The sequence below is a fragment of the Euprymna scolopes genome, chromosome 9 (genome assembly GCF_053919585.1).
Source record: "Euprymna scolopes isolate OS-2025 chromosome 9, ASM5391958v1, whole genome shotgun sequence".
NCBI classification, from domain to species: Eukaryota; Metazoa; Mollusca; class Cephalopoda; order Sepiida; family Sepiolidae; genus Euprymna; species Euprymna scolopes.
Window position 1 is genome coordinate 12487805 of NC_136490.1, and position 19906 is coordinate 12507710.

The following is a 19906-nucleotide window of genomic DNA, read 5'->3' on the forward strand; positions in this document are numbered from 1 at the left end:
AAAACAAAACATGCAACAAACCCAGGTGCAAAGTGTGCAAACACATTAATACCGAGGACACATTTACACCTCCAGGCACAAACAATCAACTTAAACTCTCCTCTCACCTGCGACAGTTACAATGTAATCTACCTAATGTATTGCACCAGATGCTGAAAGGGTAACTAAGTGGAGCAGACAAGACAGCAACCCGAGAGTTCCGCCCACGACTTAGGAATAAATCCACACAGCACACAATAGCAATGCATTACATCCTCCCAGGCCAAAGCATAAACATGAAATGCATCCTTATAGACTCGAATTTTAAAACACAGCAAAAAAAAAAACACTATGAAAAGAAGCTCATTCTGAGACTTAACACCTACATCTCCGATCTCAATAAAGATTTGGGACCACTAAGTGAGTATTCTTTTTATAAAACCTAAACCGACCAATAACATTTTCCTACAAGAAACAGCACAGAGTGAGTAAGCACGGCGGAAGGACCTGTGGAAATTCCACAGCCGACACCTTCATATGTAATATATTGATTTTGGTTTTCTGTAAATGTTCAGCGTAAATGGAGGACGCCTTGATATTATGTTAGCTCTTTTCTTCAAATTCCAAAAGTATTTATCGAAGCTAGCAGGTAGACCCAGCCGGTCGATATGATATTTTAATTCATGTAGATTTCGTATTTATTATTATAGAGTCAATTTTCTATTGATTCTTATATATTTTAAGTTGTAATTTCAAAAATAAAAATAAAATATCCATATGGCTTGGGAGCATCAGCTTGAATCGAAACCAAAGTTATAAAGAAAAACAATGTGTATATATGTGTGTGTGTGTGTGTGTGTGTGTGTGTGTGTGTGTGTGTGTGTAACACTTGAGTTCCCTCAGCTATAACCGAAACCAAAACTTATGAAGATTCCTTGGTAAAATTATTTATTACAAGAAATGGAAGGTCATAACAATTAAACGACAGTCACTCAGAAGAAAACAGATGTAAGCGTGACACACAAAATAACACACACGCTATCGTATTAATCAATAAAAATATCTACAATAAGGGCAGAGATACTAAAAAGTAGGTTAAAAGTGTTAATAATGATGAATTCCCGGGCAACACTGGGAAAAGGATAGAAAACTCGTAAATATATAACTTTTTGCATCCTATTAACATCTCTGTGAATAAGGAGTTTCTTTTGTTTTCAATATTCATTTTATTCCATTTTCCGAGCACGCATACACGTGTGCACAAATGCACACGTGTATAAGTACCTGCGTTACCCATTCCCTTTCACCAACTCTATACATTCTATAGTACCCCTTATTGAAGGTATAGGGATTAAGTTTAGTATTGTTGTTGTTTAACTCTTTGTTTACGCATTGCAATATATCTAACTTTGAGTTTTATTTTAAGCATTAGTTGTTATTAACCTGTGATTCCTCTAACTAGCATATTGAGCTTTCCATTTTTGTGATGGCTTCTAATTTCAAACCAATACTTTTCCCTTATATATGTCATTTTATGTATGTATGTATGTATGTATGTATGTATGTATGATTAAACTGGTACCCCCACCAGACCTGTTTGGTGAGGAGGGTGGCTAGTCCCCGTGAAAGATTAAAAACAAGACCTTCCAAAGGGCGAATGAACCCTTTTTCGGCGTCCACGGCCAATTAGCACTGTGTGTGTTTGTGTGTATGTGTGTGTTGGGGTGGAGAGGACTCATGTCAGCCGTGGTGAAGGCAACCTTTCTAGGAGAAGCAAATCTCTGATGTAAAAAACCATAAAGCAGGAGACCAGTACCCGCATTAAGCTGGTCTGCAGTTTAACTTGTTGCTGGCTATCTTGCTCTTGCTTGTTGCTGGATCTCAACATTTTGAACCGAGAGAGAGACTTTGCTGTCGTACAAAGCTAAGACTCTGTAACATCATATTTGTATAGATACTCCCTCAGACATTTGGGCTCATGGATTTTAAATGTCTGAGGAAGTGGCACTCGTCTGACAAGACGTTGCAATTATCATGTATGTATGTATGTATGTATGTATGTATGTATGTATGGCTATATATGCTTATCTCCGAGTATGCATGTGTGTGTGAGAAGAAAAGGGAGACATATGGACACAAAAACGGTCAGAGAACGTTATATGTAAAATAGTCCGAAAGCTAAAAGGTTTTCACTGATATTTTACTAGGTTTGAACAAAATAGAAAAAAATAAGTAAATAAAAATGAAAATATAGAACATTCTTCGTTTATTATTTTAAAACGTGTATATATATATATATATATATATATATATATATATATATATATATATATATATATATATATATAATTATATATCAATTAATGATTGGCATAAGAATCTACAGTAGGCAGTTGAAAAAATAAATGTATGTAGGTGGGTGTACGTGTAAACAATCTAGACAGGCAGTTATCCTTTGACCCCGTCCCATACCTAGAACCATAATAAATTTATGATTCCAATGGGAAGCATTAACTTTTGATCAGAAGTTTCCACTTATCTTATCGGCCTACACCTGTTCATCAGTTTCCAGGTGTACGTGTACGTACGTCTATAAACGCGTGTGTGCGTATTTTATGTGTGTACGGGTACTTGCGGAATCATATGTGGTAGTGTGCGAGTGTACATGCATGTATCTTTTCCATATGCGAGTGTGTATATGGGATGCATGGGTGTTCAATTCAACATTTTATGAAAGACTTGGTTTTGAATAGAGGTCACACAAGTTGCTGACCATTCCAAGTAAAACATATTGGAAGGGTCATATTCAGATAAATCTTAACCTCATTGGCTATACCCGTGATCCTCCTGCTGCTAACCCTGCCTGCCCTGCACTCATATTTCCATCGTTCACACTGAAGAAGACCGGAGGATTGGTTGAAAATAAGTGCTTTTTAAAGAAACATTTTCGATTGCTTTTTTTGTTTTGTTTTTTTTTTGTTTTTTTTCGAAAGACTTTTTTGTATTCCTACAGGTCAACACATAGGAAATAAATACAGAAGAACATTCACAGCAATATATTTTTCGTATTGATTTTTTATCCTCCCCCCACACACACACACACATATATAAATTTTCTTCAATATTCTTCTCTGAATATTTAGTCTACAGACTTGAAACTTGATATATAGGGTACTTAGACTTCAGGAACACTTTCGGTTTGAATTTGAGCCTATAAAAGTAGCTAAGTGGCCAAACTTCAAAACAAAACAGTTGATTTTCGCTAACTTTTAAGCATCAGTACATATCTATTTTCAGTTTGAACTCGCTTAAATTAGCCATTTTTTATCCACCTGGCAATAGTTCAAACGATAACGACGAAAGCTGAAGCGCTAACTAATAACTAAGGCTGAATTTTTTATTATCGATTTTAGCTGATGGCACTGTTTTTTTTTTAACTTTTGAAATCATTGCTATAAATATATTGGGTACAATATAATAATCAATAGAGAATTTGCACTATAATAATAAATACGAAATCTACATGAATTAAAATATCATATTTCACCTATTTTACGACCGGGCAACGCCGAGCGACTTGCTAGTAAAAGATAATCAGTCATTCAGACTATTCTTTTTTTCGTTTAATTAATGTGAATGAAATATGAACGGCGTTTTTTGTCTAAAATATTTTACTTTGGTTTAATTTCTGTTTCACTTATACACATTATTTAGAATGAAATAGATTTCGGCATTACTCATAAACAACTTATACGTTTAACTTAAAACATATTTTAGTAAATAAAAACAAAACAACTAAAATAATAATTAGGTTAAATATATAGTTACAGTGTAAAGTTGAAAAAGAAGTTAACTAAGGAAGAACGATAACTCAAGTTAATCAGCATTAACTAAAAATGTGAAACGATTTTATATTTTTCCCTAGGTAGCATATGTCTCTTTGTTTATAAAGATAGCGACTATAGTTTTCGGCCTAATATTAAATTTTACGTTCCCCATGCACAGTGAAACCGGCCGATTAACAAAGCCTCACATAGAATTGTGAGGACGTAGCTTCAAAATAAAAATAAACGAATCACTATTGATGTTGGTTGTTCTACAACATTAGTTTGAGAAAAGATTCCTTATCGCTAAGGCGAACCCGGAGCCAATAAAAATGTCAACTATGCATTACAGAACGTTATTTACAAGCGCTCCATTAATTGGCCCGGCTTTCTTAAGAAACAAAAATTGGAAGCATTCTTTGAATTCTACTATAGACTACTGTTCTCATCTTCAGTGTTATTTTGATCAACGTTTCGCTTGATGTAACCGCCGACCTTCTTCATGTATATCATTGTAAACTCAAGAATCTTTCTGCCGAATTCGGGAATCTGCACGGGTTGAAGTCCTAGGTAATTCCCAATTGTATATTTAGTGCCGCCAGTACTAAAGTTTGTACCGCCAACCTCCAGAAGAGTCTAACCTTATAACTGGTTTTTACTAAGTATTTCTTCCACTTCCTGTGGCACAGAAAGTACAATTGCAAATTGCTTAGGATTTCAAACCAGGAATGGCTGACAAAACGAAAGTATTAAATAAAGAGTTCTGTTCGAAATTTCGTGCAGAGTTCCGAGTTCGACAGAGATTCTCAAGTGCAACTAGAAGGTCGAATATTATATCGACTGAAATGTTGTGAAAAAAAAAAACATCCAAGGTGAGAACAGTAGTCCGGAAAATCCAAATAATATGAATATTTAATTCCGATCTTAAACATTTTAAAACGTGATTTCTGCATATACAGGGTAGAATGATAAAATTGTCGACCTACAGAAAACAACACTACAAATTTATTTTAAAACTTTTATTGAAAAATTTGTAATTTGATTATGTAGTAAAGCTGGCATTTATTTAATGTAACCACCTTCAGTCTCAATCGTTGCCTCAATACTGGTCCAGAACTGGGAGCATGCCTTTTAGACAAGCACCGGCGGGAGCTCGGCAAATACTCAGCGAATACTGGACGGATGGCGGTGATCAGGCTGGCTTTGGTGTTGTAGGAAGTCATGTTGGTGTTGGTGTTGGTGAGGTCGGGGAGGAGGGTGGTGAGTAAGAGGAGGGTATAAACACTCCTTCTTGAGTCAAGCCTGGGTCTCTTTAGACTTGTGGGCCAGCGCCGAGTTCTGATGCCATACTCAGGGTATGCCAGCGACCACCTGATTGCACCAGGGGATCAACACACTCTTTAACACATCCATTTACCATTTGGTGTCGACTTTCAAGCCGAATTCGAAGATGTGAGGGGACATGATGTGGTCTTTATTTGAAACCACAGCAAAGAACATAACCGTGGCAGAAACTTTTTCATCATCCTCGGTACGAATTTGCATAACTTGAATCGGTAGAGAGCATGAGTTGTACAGTGGCTCATCTCCGATCTCGCTCGATGAACATTGTGTCATTTTCAGACAGGATAGAAGGCTCCTATCGCTCTTGTGATTTGTACACAACTGGCCAACTAGTAGGTAGTCTGCAACAAAAAAGTAAAACCGGTTTCCGTCGAACGGAAATGGAATCATGTCGACTTTTCTAGGGCGACAATGTTATTGTTCAACCTTGTATTTACAGGAGGGAACACATTTGTTGCCATCATTTATGTGGAAATGCTTCTATTGAATAATTTGAACCTGACATATAAAGGGTGTCACTTCGCGTTATTATTCTCGTCACCATCGCCAGCACTTGAATGAAAGAAGCATCAAATCTGAAGAATGGAGACATTTTACCTGCATCGAGAATAAGTTTTTGAAATTCTGTACTTGAGCATCGACACCGATGGGAAATGTATACCTGCTTTATACCATATTGACGAGGTATTAATGAGTCACTAACGCTAAGCAAGGGTGTCGATGTGCAGGGTCGCACCATTAGGGAGCAAAATCACTTGCCGCCTGACATCGATATCTTTGTTGGATTTTTGTTGATGTTTAAGAGAAATAGATATCGTTTTCAGTCGGCATTTTTCTCATTGCAAATGTAAAGGACAATTATTTGCTAATTTTCAGCTAAGATTGTATGCAGTGATATCTATTTACTCGAAATCTTCATCACATACGCCGCGTCGAGTGATATATGATAAACAAGATTTCGAACATAGGACAACTAATCGGTTCTTCTCAAATACGATAATCAAGTTTCAAAACTTCGGTGTTTGTGAATAACAGCATATTCACGTAGACACACCGGTTCTTGCAAAATCACTAGAGTTAAGCAACGAGAAGCCTTGCCAGTATCAGATGGGTGACCATTTGGGAAAGCTCGGTGCTGTATGTATCGCGCCGAGTCGTATAAATTTCCAGGCTGATATCTACAGGCGCGTTTACCTCACTGGAGGAGAGGCACCCCCGAATCAAGATGGAAAATAACAGGAAACTACCGTCTTTACTTGTCTTCCCAAGATTACCATGCCTCTACAATGTGGAGAGCCGTGATTGCCGACACTGTTAAAACAGCAGGGCAGTTTTATTTGATCAGTTAAGTTGATATCCGTACATAAAATAGTTCACAGTTGACAATTAAGATTTTATAAAAACCACGTCCTGCCCACACATATGGAAGTGAACCTTGTCATCTCAAAATCTGCCAAGAGAAAAAAATTAGATGCGTTTGATTCTAAGTGTCTTGGAACGATTCTGGGGATCAAATTACCAACCAAAAAGTCAGATTGCACTAACCAACAGGTAGAATCGTCAGTAAACTACAAATGATTAAGCTGCCTTGAATATATCCTAAGATTGCCTCCAGAGATAATGGAACTCTGATTGAAAAAGAAGGCGGGGAAGATCAAAATAAACTGGGATTTGATTGCAACAGGAAGAAACTGGAGAAAAACAATGGTATTCGTTGACTGCCTCATATTTTGGAGTCTAAGTGACAATTCGGAAAAGAGATCGCCGTAACACGTTCATTCATCTCTTATTGAGACATTTTCTTATAAAGTACACAATTTTATGAACATACTGGTAGAGAGAAATAATTACTAAGAAAACTATAGACAAATTGAACACATAATGGTATAAAAAAATCTGTTTGATCAAAGAAATAGAACTGTTAACATCCAGGCCGTATGTACCGAGAAATCGTTTTTTATAAAAGCGTGCACCTGACTAAATGCCAGAAACAACAAAATAATTATCAAATATATCAATAATTATGGACTTGACATCAGGCACCTGCATGGGAAGAAACAACGCATTTGATCAATATTCAATATGAAGAGAGGTTAAATCTATTTGAAAAGCCATTCTCGGCAAAAGAATGCACAGGTGTAGTTAAGTCGCTCCAAATTCAGGACAATTCAGTGAAACGATAATGGCCGAATGTTACGATTTTTACGCGTAAGTGACTTACGAAAATTGCAACGCAAAAACTGACCCCCTCCCTTTCAACAAATAGTCCAGTTGACTACTACAGAATTAATCTTTATTTTTGCTAATTTTCACATATGCGTCTGGGGGATTTCTTTTAGATGGTACAGGTTTCGACCCGGTCTGATACGGCTTACGGAAATGTTTAGCGGACATACGAACACTCAAACACTGAAACGCGCAAACACAAGCAAACTGACGTTTGAGATTTATATAATAGATTATTCTTTCAAACGCAATTTGTTATTTTTATTGCAAGCACTTGCGAGGTTTATTATTTGCTATGTAATATACGTCTGTAGCCTATACATATTTTGATAGACTTGTACCGTTTTTATACTTCTGTTTTAGTTATTGGTCTCGTTTTTTGTTATTGGTTTCGTTACAGTTTGTTTGTTTTTTATGTTATTTGTCTTATAATCCGTTATACGTTATTCCTGTAACATTTGCTGATCTTGGCGTTACTTCTCCAATCTATATGAGAAAATTAAATCTATTAAAGGATAAGCTAACTATTCGTTTGGTTCGGTTGTTTTGTTTTACGACATATCAACCCTTTTTGAATTTAATGCCAAATCCAATCATTTTAGAAAACAAAGTTTGTAGGCGTTAAGTTCATCATATTTTCAAATATATAATCGTAATGTTTGATTGTGTCGCTTTGTAGAGAAAAATTGCTTTTAGTTTGCAGAACATGATTGAGTTTTGCAAAAACGAAAAAAACAATATAAATATTTGATGCATTTTAGGGAAATAGTTTAATATTTACAGAGTACCAGATTATTTATGTAAGTACTTTACTATTGTAAGGTGGATTTAACAAAATTTATATATAAAGTAGTAGCGTTTATGTGCGTGGCTGTGTGTACAACTCTCTTACCGCCCACACCACTGGATCGATCATGACTAAACTTGACATGATGGTGGTCTCCGACTTAGGAATGGCGCCAACATTTTTCACGGTCATAGTCAAAGGTTAAGGTCATGTTAAGTGCGGCTCTTCATAAACTCCCCATCTAGGAATTAGAGTTCGCCGTCTTAAACAATTTCGGCAATAATTGCTCTTACAACATCAACTTACTGCGAGTTTACAGCAAAGTATTTTTGCGCGTTATATACTAATTTCTATTTCATTTATTAGTGATTGCTTGTTATTGTATACAGGATTATCCATTGATTGTGCTATTTTTCAGGTAATATTTCGATTGATTTAGTGATTTCTTAAAACTTATGGTTAGAGTAGTTAATGTGTAGTGTGTTGTTGTGCTTGTAAATTGTCTTTATCATTCGAATTCTTACCAGTTTGTACATCCGAAGTATAAAACAACGAGAAAATATACATTGGCAAGCAAAACACATCGAGCACCGTCAACATTAATATCGGGGTGCGTCATGGGTAGATCCTTGGTCCACTATTATTCAAGATATTCATAAACGATCTCCCTGATAATATTGTATCCAAGATGTGTATATTTGCTGATAATACAACGCTCTATAACGTACATGGAGGAAGGACGGATGTACACAAATCTAAGACAATGGCATATTTTTAGAAAATGACCTCCAGACCATAGTGGAACGGAACCGCAAATGGGTGATAACGTTTAATGCTAGTAAGACTAAACTGCTCTCCTTTAATAATTACAAGAAGCCTATCTAACCACTGATACTTATGACAAATAACACCGTACTTGAGAGTTCTTCCTTCAAATTCCTTAGCCTAGCATTCACAGGCAATATGAACTGGAACAAATATATTGAGGACTTTGCGAAGGCTGCTGCAAAGAAGATGGATTTCCTCTATCTTGCTAGAGAACTACTCACTACTAAGAGTATCCTGTACTTCTATAAAGCCACCATTCGCCCCATGCATAATGTTGTCAACTGGGCTAGTGAATCTACCACTAGTCTCTTCCTCTTGTATAGAGCGCAAAACAGTCTTCAACCTAATAGATCTCACTTTGTCAACTAAGCTCCAAACACTGTCCCATCGCCGCGATGTTGCATCGCTGTACCTGCTTTACAAGTATTTAATAGAATGTGCTTTGAAGAATTCGTTGCACTTGTGCCCACTCGACGTACATATCCCCGACAAACCCGCTTAGCAACAAAATCTCACCCCTTTTCACTGGTTAGCAACAAAATCTCACCCCTTTTCACTGGTTAGCAACAAAATCTCACCACTTTTCACTGGTTAGCAACAAAATCTCACCCCTTTTCACTGGTTAGCAACAAAATCTTACCCCTTTTCACTGGTTAGCAACAAAATCTCACCCCTTTTCACTGGTTAGCAACAAAATCACACCTATTTTCGCTGGTTAGCAACAAAATCTCACCCCTTTTCACTGGTTAGCAACAAAATCTCATCCCTTTTCACTGGTTAGCAACAAAATCTCACCCCTTTTCACTGGTTAGCAACAAAATCTCACCCCTTTTCACTGGTTAGCAACAAAATCTCACCCCTTTTCACTGGTTAGCAACAAAATCTCACCCCTTTTCACTGGTTAGCAACAAAATCTCACCCCTTTTCACTGGTTAGCAACAAAATCTCATCCCTTTTCACTGGTTAGCAACAAAATCTCACCCCTTTTCACTGGTTAGCAACAAAATCTCATCCCTTTTTCACTGGTTAGCAACAAAATCTTACCCCTTTTCACTGGTTAGCAACAAAATCTCACCCCTTTTCACTGGTTAGCAACAAAATCACACCTATTTTCGCTGGTTAGCAACAAAATCTCACCCCTTTTCACTGGTTAGCAACAAAATCTCATCCCTTTTCACTGGTTAGCAACAAAATCTCACCCCTTTTCACTGGTTAGCAACAAAATCTTACCCCTTTTCACTGGTTAGCAACAAAATCTCACCCCTTTTCACTGGTTAGCAACAAAATCTCATCCCTTTTCACTGGTTAGCAACAAAATCTCATCCCTTTTCACTGGTTAGCAACAAAATCTCACCCCTTTTCACTGGTTAGCAACAAAATCTCACCCCTTTTCACTGGTTAGCAACAAAATCTCATCCCTTTTCACTGGTTAGCAACAAAATCTTACCCCTTTTCACTGGTTAGCAACAAAATCACACCTATTTTCGCTGGTTAGCAACAAAATCTCACCCCTTTTCACTGGTTAGCAACAAAATCTCACCCCTTTTCACTGGTTAGCAACAAAATCACACCTATTTTCACTGGTTAGCAACAAAATCTCACCCCTTTTCACTGGTTAGGTCCCTAACTGCCAGAAAGTCTTTTACTCTAATAGCTTTTACTTTAAATGATCGACTTTATTTTGTGGTTTTTCAAACTCTTTTTATGAAGACAATTTATGTCATTCAAATTGTTATTTAAGAAAATATTTTCACTTGAGTCAATTTTTAATTTTAAACTAGACCACCCGTGACCCGTTGGGTTAGTATGTTATATTAACTATGGAATTAATGTATAAGCGTGACACTTGTGACGTAAAGAAAATAGTTTTTTATGACATAACAGAAACATTTCTATGAAAGTATATTAAAATGAAAAAGAATATAAATAGATTTTTATGAGTCGTTCTGTTTATTATTGTTTATTTTTGAAAAACAAACTTACAGCCATTGAATTATAAGTGGTTGGCCATACTTATAGGTAAATGTGTTCTGAACAGATACCATAATACTTTAAACTAAATTCAAATTTTGATATATCTTTTAATTTATCTTTTAATTTAAACACGAAAAAAAACCATTAGGACGCTGAAAACGTACACAGTAAAACAATACATTATATTCTCGCGTTGATTATTTATTTCTAACGCAAATTTAAAAAATCAAAATTTCGGGGTTATTTATTTATGTTTTTAGTGTAGAAGAAAATGTATGAATGTTTTTAAGAAAGGTGTATTAAAAATGGAGAATAAAAAAGGAAGGCAATGGGTAAATCGCCGTTGTAAAATGCTCTTGCGTTTGTCAATGGATTAAAGTAGATTTATTTGTAAGAAAATTCTGTTAAAATAGCTTAAACGTAATACGAAAATGAAAGATTAAAAAAAGATGCTGAAAGTCTTAACAGTTGTTTATTTGGTTAATTTAAACGCGAAAAAAGAAAACAATTGGGACGTTGAAAACGTACACAATAAAACAATACGTTTTATTGTCGCGTTGATTATTTGTTTATGTTCGCATCCGCAACCGGAAGTCGTAAACCGGACGTTGGGTTATTACACCCGTTAGAAGGTCATTTGAGTTTTATAATTATATAGATTCTGTTTTGTAATCTTTATAATTTTTCATTGTATTTCTTAAGTGTCAGTTTTTTTTTTCTATTTTTTTGTATTTTTCGTACTCTTATTTTTTTGTTTTGTTTTGTTTTTGTTCTTTGTATATGTGTACTTTTATTGTTGTGTATGCTCTTGTAAAGGATTAAAGTTGTGCTATCTCTACCCAAACCGTTTCGTCTCGAATTGGTTTGTAATTAGAGTGAAAAATACAGTAATTTTTGCTCCTTGGCTTAACCTCAAAATTTTGGTGATTATATCTTGTGCTTATTAAGTCACTTAATATCAATAAAACTCGATTTCGTTTGGGAAATCATTGTTCACAAACTGTAAATTTTGTTGAATTTTAGAACAGATATAAATGTCATAAATTTGTTTACAAGTGACTTTATAACTAGGTTCTAATTTCCTGCCAAGCAGGAATTATCACTTCCTACACTGACGATAGCCTAAGCATGAAAAACTAGTGCTTGTATATTTAAGATAATTGGTAATATTTTTTTCAAATGTTATGATTATAAATGTTATAGCCCCTTTAATAAATTAAAGCTGAACTTTTTTAGGGAAATTAAGAAAAAGCAATTAATTTTAGCGCAAAATTCAGATTCCTGACTGTCGCATGCAATCATACCTGTTTATTATGCACGTTCGTAGACATGGAATTCCTAGGGACTAGATTCTCCTTAATTCTCGGGATAATTGCCGATGGTCTGAAGAAAAGATACTAGCCTACGGAGTCAGAGGTGACTAGTTCGAATCTTCCGACCAGAAGTAATTATTACTTCCTACATTGATACGCATGAAACGCTAGATTCCTTCAGAAAAAACACTTGCTAATATGTATTTAAAAAATGTTATATATATATATATATATATATATATATATATATATATATATATATATATATATATATAAGCTTCGCCTTTCTTGGGACGAGTGCTCTTGGTAATGGTATCCCCAGCTGTTGTTTTAACGTTATACAAAGCAGGTTGTAAATAAACAAATATAGCATTATGGGGCTGGCAGCCAGTGTTTGTATAAAATATTGTTAGATATCATTACCGTCGGTGTCTGTCTCAATGGTCTGATGAATAAAGTTACTCTCAAGCCAGTGATTGTTCATGGGTGCCTTGCCTCACTGAAAAGCTTTGATATAGCGAAACAGCCTGTCTGTGGATTTATATATATATATATATATATATCGTGTGTGTGTGTGTGTGTGTGTGTGTATGAATCACCTGTGTGAAAAAGGGGAAGAGCTACATGGTCAGCAGCTATACTGAATCCAAACACATACTATGTGTGGACTCGTTAGTAAGTCTCTTGCAAGACTTATGTCATCTGAGGCTTAAGCATGAATGAAGTTAAACAATAAATTGTTGGAATTTCATACGTTGAAATCAACGGGTGTGTCCAATATATATATATATATATATATATATATATATATATATGTGTGTGTGTGTGTGTGTGTGTTGTTAAAAAAACGAATGAATTTATAAAATGGTGATCAACGTTTCGTCCCTATTGCAGGGGACATCTTCAGTATATTAAAAGGAAAAATACAGATGAAGAAAACGATCACAGACCATACGTAAGTGAAAAGGAAACAGTGTTAGAATCCACACCCATATCGGGAAGGAGACTATAAATGTGTTTTAATATCCTGAAGATGTCCCCTGCAATAGGGACGAAACGTTGATCACCATTTTATACATTCATTCGGTTTTTCTTTTTTCAAAACAACATATGTGTGTGTGTGTGTGTCAATATAATTTATTTCCTTATAATATATAGCAATCCTTATTTAATAAGCTCAAAATGGCGTAATGTAAACATATAATAAGGTATTTACAGCTTCTCTTCCAATTTTCGGATTTTAATCATGTCGGAACGTACTTTGTTTCCTTTTGATGGATTGATTGTTGCTATTTATTCTGATAAGTTAAGGGCTAAATAGATTCACTGATTGATATAATGATTGATTGATTTTGTGCTACGAAACAGATACTGTCAAGAATTGTAAATGTCAACTGAATTTAAGGAATAAATTGTAAGATGGTCAACATCATGAACTTTCGAATATATATTTGTCATTCATTATATATATATATATATATATATACATATATATATATATATATATATATAAGTTGTCAATTCTCGAGTTTGTATTATTCCTGATATTCATAAACGACCTCGCTGATACATGTCATGATATGTCTCTGAAATGACTATATTTGCCCTATAACAGACACGAGGGTTAAACAAATTAACACATAGCTAAAGAAATGGCTAACTCTCGACGAAAACCTTCAGTCTGTATTGAAATGGGGACATAAATGGATGCTAACATTCAAGGCTGCCAAGACTAAGCTTATTCTCATTAATAATTATAAGAAACTTTCTCAACCACTGATTGCCATGCACTACCTGAAAGTATTTCCCTTAAGCTCCTAGGCTTAACATTCACAGGTAACATGATTTTAACAAATACATTGAGGTAATTGGCAAGGTTGCTGCGAGGAAGGTGAGCCCTCTACCGTGCCCGAAGGTTACTCACACCTGAGAGTATTCTGTATCTCTACAAAGCCACTATGCACCCTCGCATGGAGTATTTTTGCAACATATTAACTGGTGTATCTGCCACTAGTCTCTCGCTTTTAGAAAGAGTTCAAAAAAGAATCGCCAATCTTATATGTACCGACCGGTCGTCCAAACTCCAACCTCTTTTCTGATATTCAAAGTCTGTGTACCCACAAACTAGACAAGCAGTTAAATCCCCTACACTGTAGATATCCCTAAATGCCGTAAAGATCTACGCGTATAAGAGTCAAATATGTCATGATAGAGTAATGGTGCCACATCTGGTATGGAGCCCCTAAGGGTTCTTTTCCTGCCTTGATGAGATACAAAACCGTCTTCTAATTTTTCCTTTCCGCCTCCTTACTATCTTTTTCTCAGAGAAGAGATGCCGTGAGTCTGTTTCCCTGTAAAACGTTAGCAACGTCTCGCTAAAACAGCCGTCAACAATGTCTATCATTTCCTTCTATCTGTGTCTAAAACTAAACGGAAATTCTATAAGCAGAGTTTCTTTATAACTGTTCGTCTGCGGACCACAATATCATGTAGCTGCTTCTCGGTTGGTCATTTTCCTCTTAAATTATCTGACCCTACCCAAGTTCCACTATTACTGACCATGCTGTCTCAATATCCACTTAACCGTTATCCTAGCGTAACCTCTAGGCCTTGATAAGCAGTGACCCGCCAAGTAAGAAAACAATAATACTTATCAACTTTAATGCAAATCTGAAAAAAAAAATGAATTTTCAAACCTGACCATATTCTGATTTTAAGATTTGGATTTTAGGAGATGTGATCGTTGTGTATTGATTAATAATTAATTTGAATAATTCTAGTCACTACCTCTTCTTTCGAAGGAAGGATTTGGTTTATTTTCAGACACCTGAGACACCCCAAACAGGAAACGCGAACGCTCTCGTTAAGTTATTCAAATACCTTTTCATGCTTCCAGATGTTGGGGTTAACTTTACAATGTTGTTAGCAGCATACCCACCCCTTAACACGATTTTCTTGATTCGAACAATCTATCTTGAACTTTGTAGATGACCCTTTTCCTTATATATATATATATATATATATATATATATATATATATATATATATATATATGTGTGTGTGTATATATGTATATATATGTATATATATATTATATATATGTATATATATGTGTGTATATATATATAATATATATATATATATATATATAAAGACACTGATAGAATTCAGATGAAACTCCGGATAGATATTACTTGAAGTAATATTTTCAAGGAGATCCTAGCCAAAAAGGAAAATCTCAATATTTAAGAATAGAGCAATATATAAGTTTAGTGGTTTTAAATTCTGAAAAACAAAATATAGAGACATATATTCGATTTAAGAATTTATTGCTTGACAAAGGAATATATAGAAGGGGTTATATTAATTTCGTTAATCCATGGATTTTCAACAATGGCTCATATCATCAGAGGAAATGAAATGCAGTTAGCAAGATGTTCAGCTGCGAATGGACGCTATTTTGCTTTTCAGCACAATTATTGAAAATAGTTTTTGAGTGGTTGTGGATGATTATATGGAGAAAATTATACGAAAAGAGAATTTGATACAACCTGGGTAGTCCATTATCGGAGGGAGTCCAATGTCATTTCGAGTTACAAATTCAGTTGGGCAGAAAATAGGCCCACGGGAGAAAGTGATATTCCCATATAGCGAAAGCGTACTGCTCCTTCTTGATATTTCGAAAAGTATACCGGGCAGTCTTGTTCGTTGTTGCGTTGATTGTGTTATTTGCTTTGGTCCAAATGCTTTCTCGGTGTTGACAAAGTATATCCGAAATTGAGTGGATATATATATATATATATTTCTTTTTACAATATTATATTGTTCTGAAGTTTTTCTATCTAAGCAAATCATTTCTAATCTTTCTGAAAAGTATATGCAGGAAAAGCGCCGGTATTGACATAACCGTTTGTTTCTGTATAACGAAACAAAAAAACATGTAATAATTTGTAAAACTGTAACAATTTTAACATGTCGCGTCGGCACACACAACGCCGAGTCAAACACAAAATCGTACAAGTACACTCAACATCGTCTTACCATCAACGTTTACCTTGTGAACTCGGAGTATGGGAAATTCTCATATGCACAAAGCAAAATCACTTTTAAAAAAAGCAACCATAAATACCCTAACTAAGGGTAAGGATAAGTAAACGTTGGATAAAATGATGGTTAAAATTATTACGAACTTGCCAGGATTCGAACCTGGGATCTTTTGATTCGTAATAAAACACGCTATCCATTGCGCCACAAGTCCTGTCCGTATGCCGACAGATGTTACCGCGACTGTATACAGACAGTGCTAAATTCCGTTGACATGGGAAGTAACTTTTTCGACAATTGCACGAAACGGCCCAAAAACCCTTATTTCGAGTTTTTTGTGTGACTCAGCGTTGTTCGTTACGAACCATATGTAGATAAGGACAATGTAGGGACTCACACCTTTCAGGAAAAAAAAAAGAATTTTTCAATTCGGTGCATCTGTTCGAAAGTTTTATTAGTATATACACACACACATAAATAAATAAACATTTATAATTTTATTAATAGTATAGATCTTGACTGAAATTTTCAATCTCGACTGTTTCAAGATTCGAATCGTAGACCATATATACTATGGTCGTGTGCGTTGACTGTTACGTCACGAGCTCATAGATAACGTTACATGTTTTTATCTCTTTTAAACTAATGTCGATTTTTTTCTTGATTTTATATTTTAAACGATAGTTTCGAAACCTTAGAACAGTAGTACCTCGATAGGCGTGTTCGTAGATTACTGGTTTATAAGTAAAATAATAAATTAAAAATATTTGGATGCTTATGTATTTTTTAGTACCGAACAGAAATAACGTTATTTCGAAAGCCATTCTTAAGATGGGGAGGGTTTTTTTTAATTATTTGAAAATAGTGCAGTACCAAAAATACATAAGCAACAATATTTGTTTTTGTTTACGTTCAAAAAATATGAGCGATCTTCTAAGGAAAAATGTTTTTTTCTAGATTCCAAGATGGTAGACGCTAATAATTGTTTAAAAAAAAAATCAACGCAAAAAATGTTTTTCTAGATTCCAAGATGGTAGACGCTAATAATTGTTTAAGAAAAGAAATCAACGCAAAACAATCGACATAAGTTTAAAAGCTATAAAAATAACACGTAAATTCAACTACGATCTCGCGTAGAACAGTCAAGCTACGCTGACGAGAGGTAATACCTCGAAACAAGTGTTCGTATATTACTGATTTATCTAGTAGATAAGTTAAAAATGAGTGTAAAAACCTTTGAAAATATCAAATGTATATATTAATGATGGGATGACTCCAATATTTTCCCCGATTTCGATACAACTACCGATTCTGTTCTAAATTCCCGATTCCAATGCCATTACTGATTCCAATTCTATAAATTCTAAATATTCGATTGTTTTACGATAAAAACAAACGTTAAATGTACATATATTTTCTCAAGCATAAAAATACACTTGTGAGTTGAACTATAGATTTTAGTTTTACTGTTAGTTAAAATGAATAAATATTTATTGGTGATTTGGGTTGAAGCTGTGCTTTAGGGACAGAGAGACGACAATTAATACGAGCAATGGAAAATTAAATTTTACACAAAAGCAAACAAAAGCGGAAATAAAAGAATCGTTTTAGCATCGGAAAATAGGCACAAATTTTTCCGATTGCTATGCCTAATGTGATGCTTAAAATGTTCCGATTTTTTTTTTGTCGATTTCAGATCATGAGTAATATGATTTTAAAAAACGAAGCAATATCAAATGTTAAAGAAATGCCGGACAGGGACAGCTAGTTCACTTAAAGATCTTACTGGAAACCAATCTTTTTTCAACACGTGTTAAACTAAGCACAACTTCCCCATCGATCATTGAGAAAGATGTCATTCAACATGTCACTTATCGAAAAAAAAATAAAATAAACTATATATTTCAGTACAAACCATAAAACCTCAATCTGACCATTATGAAGCAATCGATGGATCAAAAAATGATTTTAACAAATGTGTTTATCCAGATACTTTTTCAGAAGAAACAACCTATTTTATCTTTCTCTCAAGACGGGAAAGGTAAAATATGTGTCGAGTTGTCTTGAGGGGGTTAAAACCGGAGAGTTGTGGTAGGAACGGGAAGGGAGAATAATAAATGAACGTAAAGAGAGCGAGGGAGGCAGAGGGGTTAGAGAGGTCAAAATAGAGTGAAAGTGTGAGGTATGAACATGTGTTGCTTCGTTGGCAAGGGTGCGTATCGAAAAGGAGCCCATCTTAAAGGCGACTATCGCGAAATCACGCTTCACTGCGACCTGCTTTATTGAAAGAAAATCCCCAATGTTTTGTTTATTACCGACGCGGCTCTTGTCGTCTCTCTGTCCCTAAAGCACAGCTTCAACCCAAACTGAGCCACTGGTGTGCACCCCACCCCTCGACACCTCAGCTAGCGCATCTCTTATTTCAAGAATCAGGAAATCTGCAAATCTCATTATCTGGGAATATCTGCGTTTCAAGACGGCAAGGGAGAAGGATGCCCTCTCTCTCTCTCTCTCTCTCTCTCTCTCTCTCTCTCTCTCTCTCTACTGGTTTTGACAACGATGAACGGAATCAGATGCTGACCAAAGAATCTTATAAATGAGGGCAACGGATTCTTCGATCCAATGAAATTTCGCTATTTTATTTCACTAGATTATTCATGTTCGAACCGAGCCCTGCGCTGTAGCTACAATTCATTAATTCAATCCGGGGCTCATTTTGAATCAGTCCAAATAAAAACATAATTATGACAAGAGCAGATATTATTAAATATCCTATATTTCATATACCTATTAAGCAATGGCAATGTATTTCAAACGTGTGATATCGAAAACCGAATCGGTAATACTTGGAATAGCATTAGTCCTGGAAGGTCTATGCTGGATTTTTTTTTACATGGGGGTCACCACTTATCAAGGCCCAGGAGCCACTCGGGGATAAGGATTCTTCTGAAGAAGAAAGTTTACAGGGAATATCAAATTCACAGGCAATCTCCAGGGGCATGTACGATCTTTAACCATGAAATTCTTTATTCGGCCAATCAACTCTAGTGTTCCGACTTCTTTACTCCTCCCACACATCTCATCATCCCTTAAAAGCCTTCCTTGAATCTCTTATGCAACTCAAATACTGATCAAATACGATCCATGCAAGATCGCCCAAAAGCAATCTGAATCATTCCATACATTTCTGTTGCTACGTTTAAACCAGACTTTCATTGCATATCGTTCTCCTAATGTGTCCTCGCATCCAGATTGCATTTTTAGAAATTCATCAGCTATTATAATCACGCTTTAGTAGGATGTATTCCAATTCCTGCTGTAGATGTTCCTTTGAACCTGAAATCATAAAATTGATTTATCATTTCATAAGATATATAGCAATAGCATACTCAATTTTCAAGAGTCTACGACAATTTTAAATGCCCGTACAAAAAAGTCTGGAAACTTATTGAAGGCACCTGGTATGTGGAAATATTACATGCATACACCTGGAAGTCTCAAATAGTCACTCATCTTGTATTGGGCATGCTCCACATCGCTTAACTTAGGTGATCTATCTAGAACTGGTGTGTCAATCCAATTATGCA

At 35.3% G+C, this 19906-nt stretch overlaps 1 protein-coding gene and 1 non-coding gene across 3 annotated transcripts in view; one reads left to right on the forward strand and one right to left on the reverse strand.

Annotated features, from left to right (window-relative positions):
- The window catches only part of LOC145284433 (uncharacterized), a 314222-nt gene that overhangs the window by 118786 nt on the left and 175530 nt on the right, over positions 1-19906 (forward strand). The gene's annotated exons all lie outside the window — the stretch shown is intronic.
- Positions 16461-16533, reverse strand: Trnar-acg (transfer RNA arginine (anticodon ACG)). The gene has a single exon. It is a non-coding gene; the product is annotated as a tRNA-Arg (tRNA).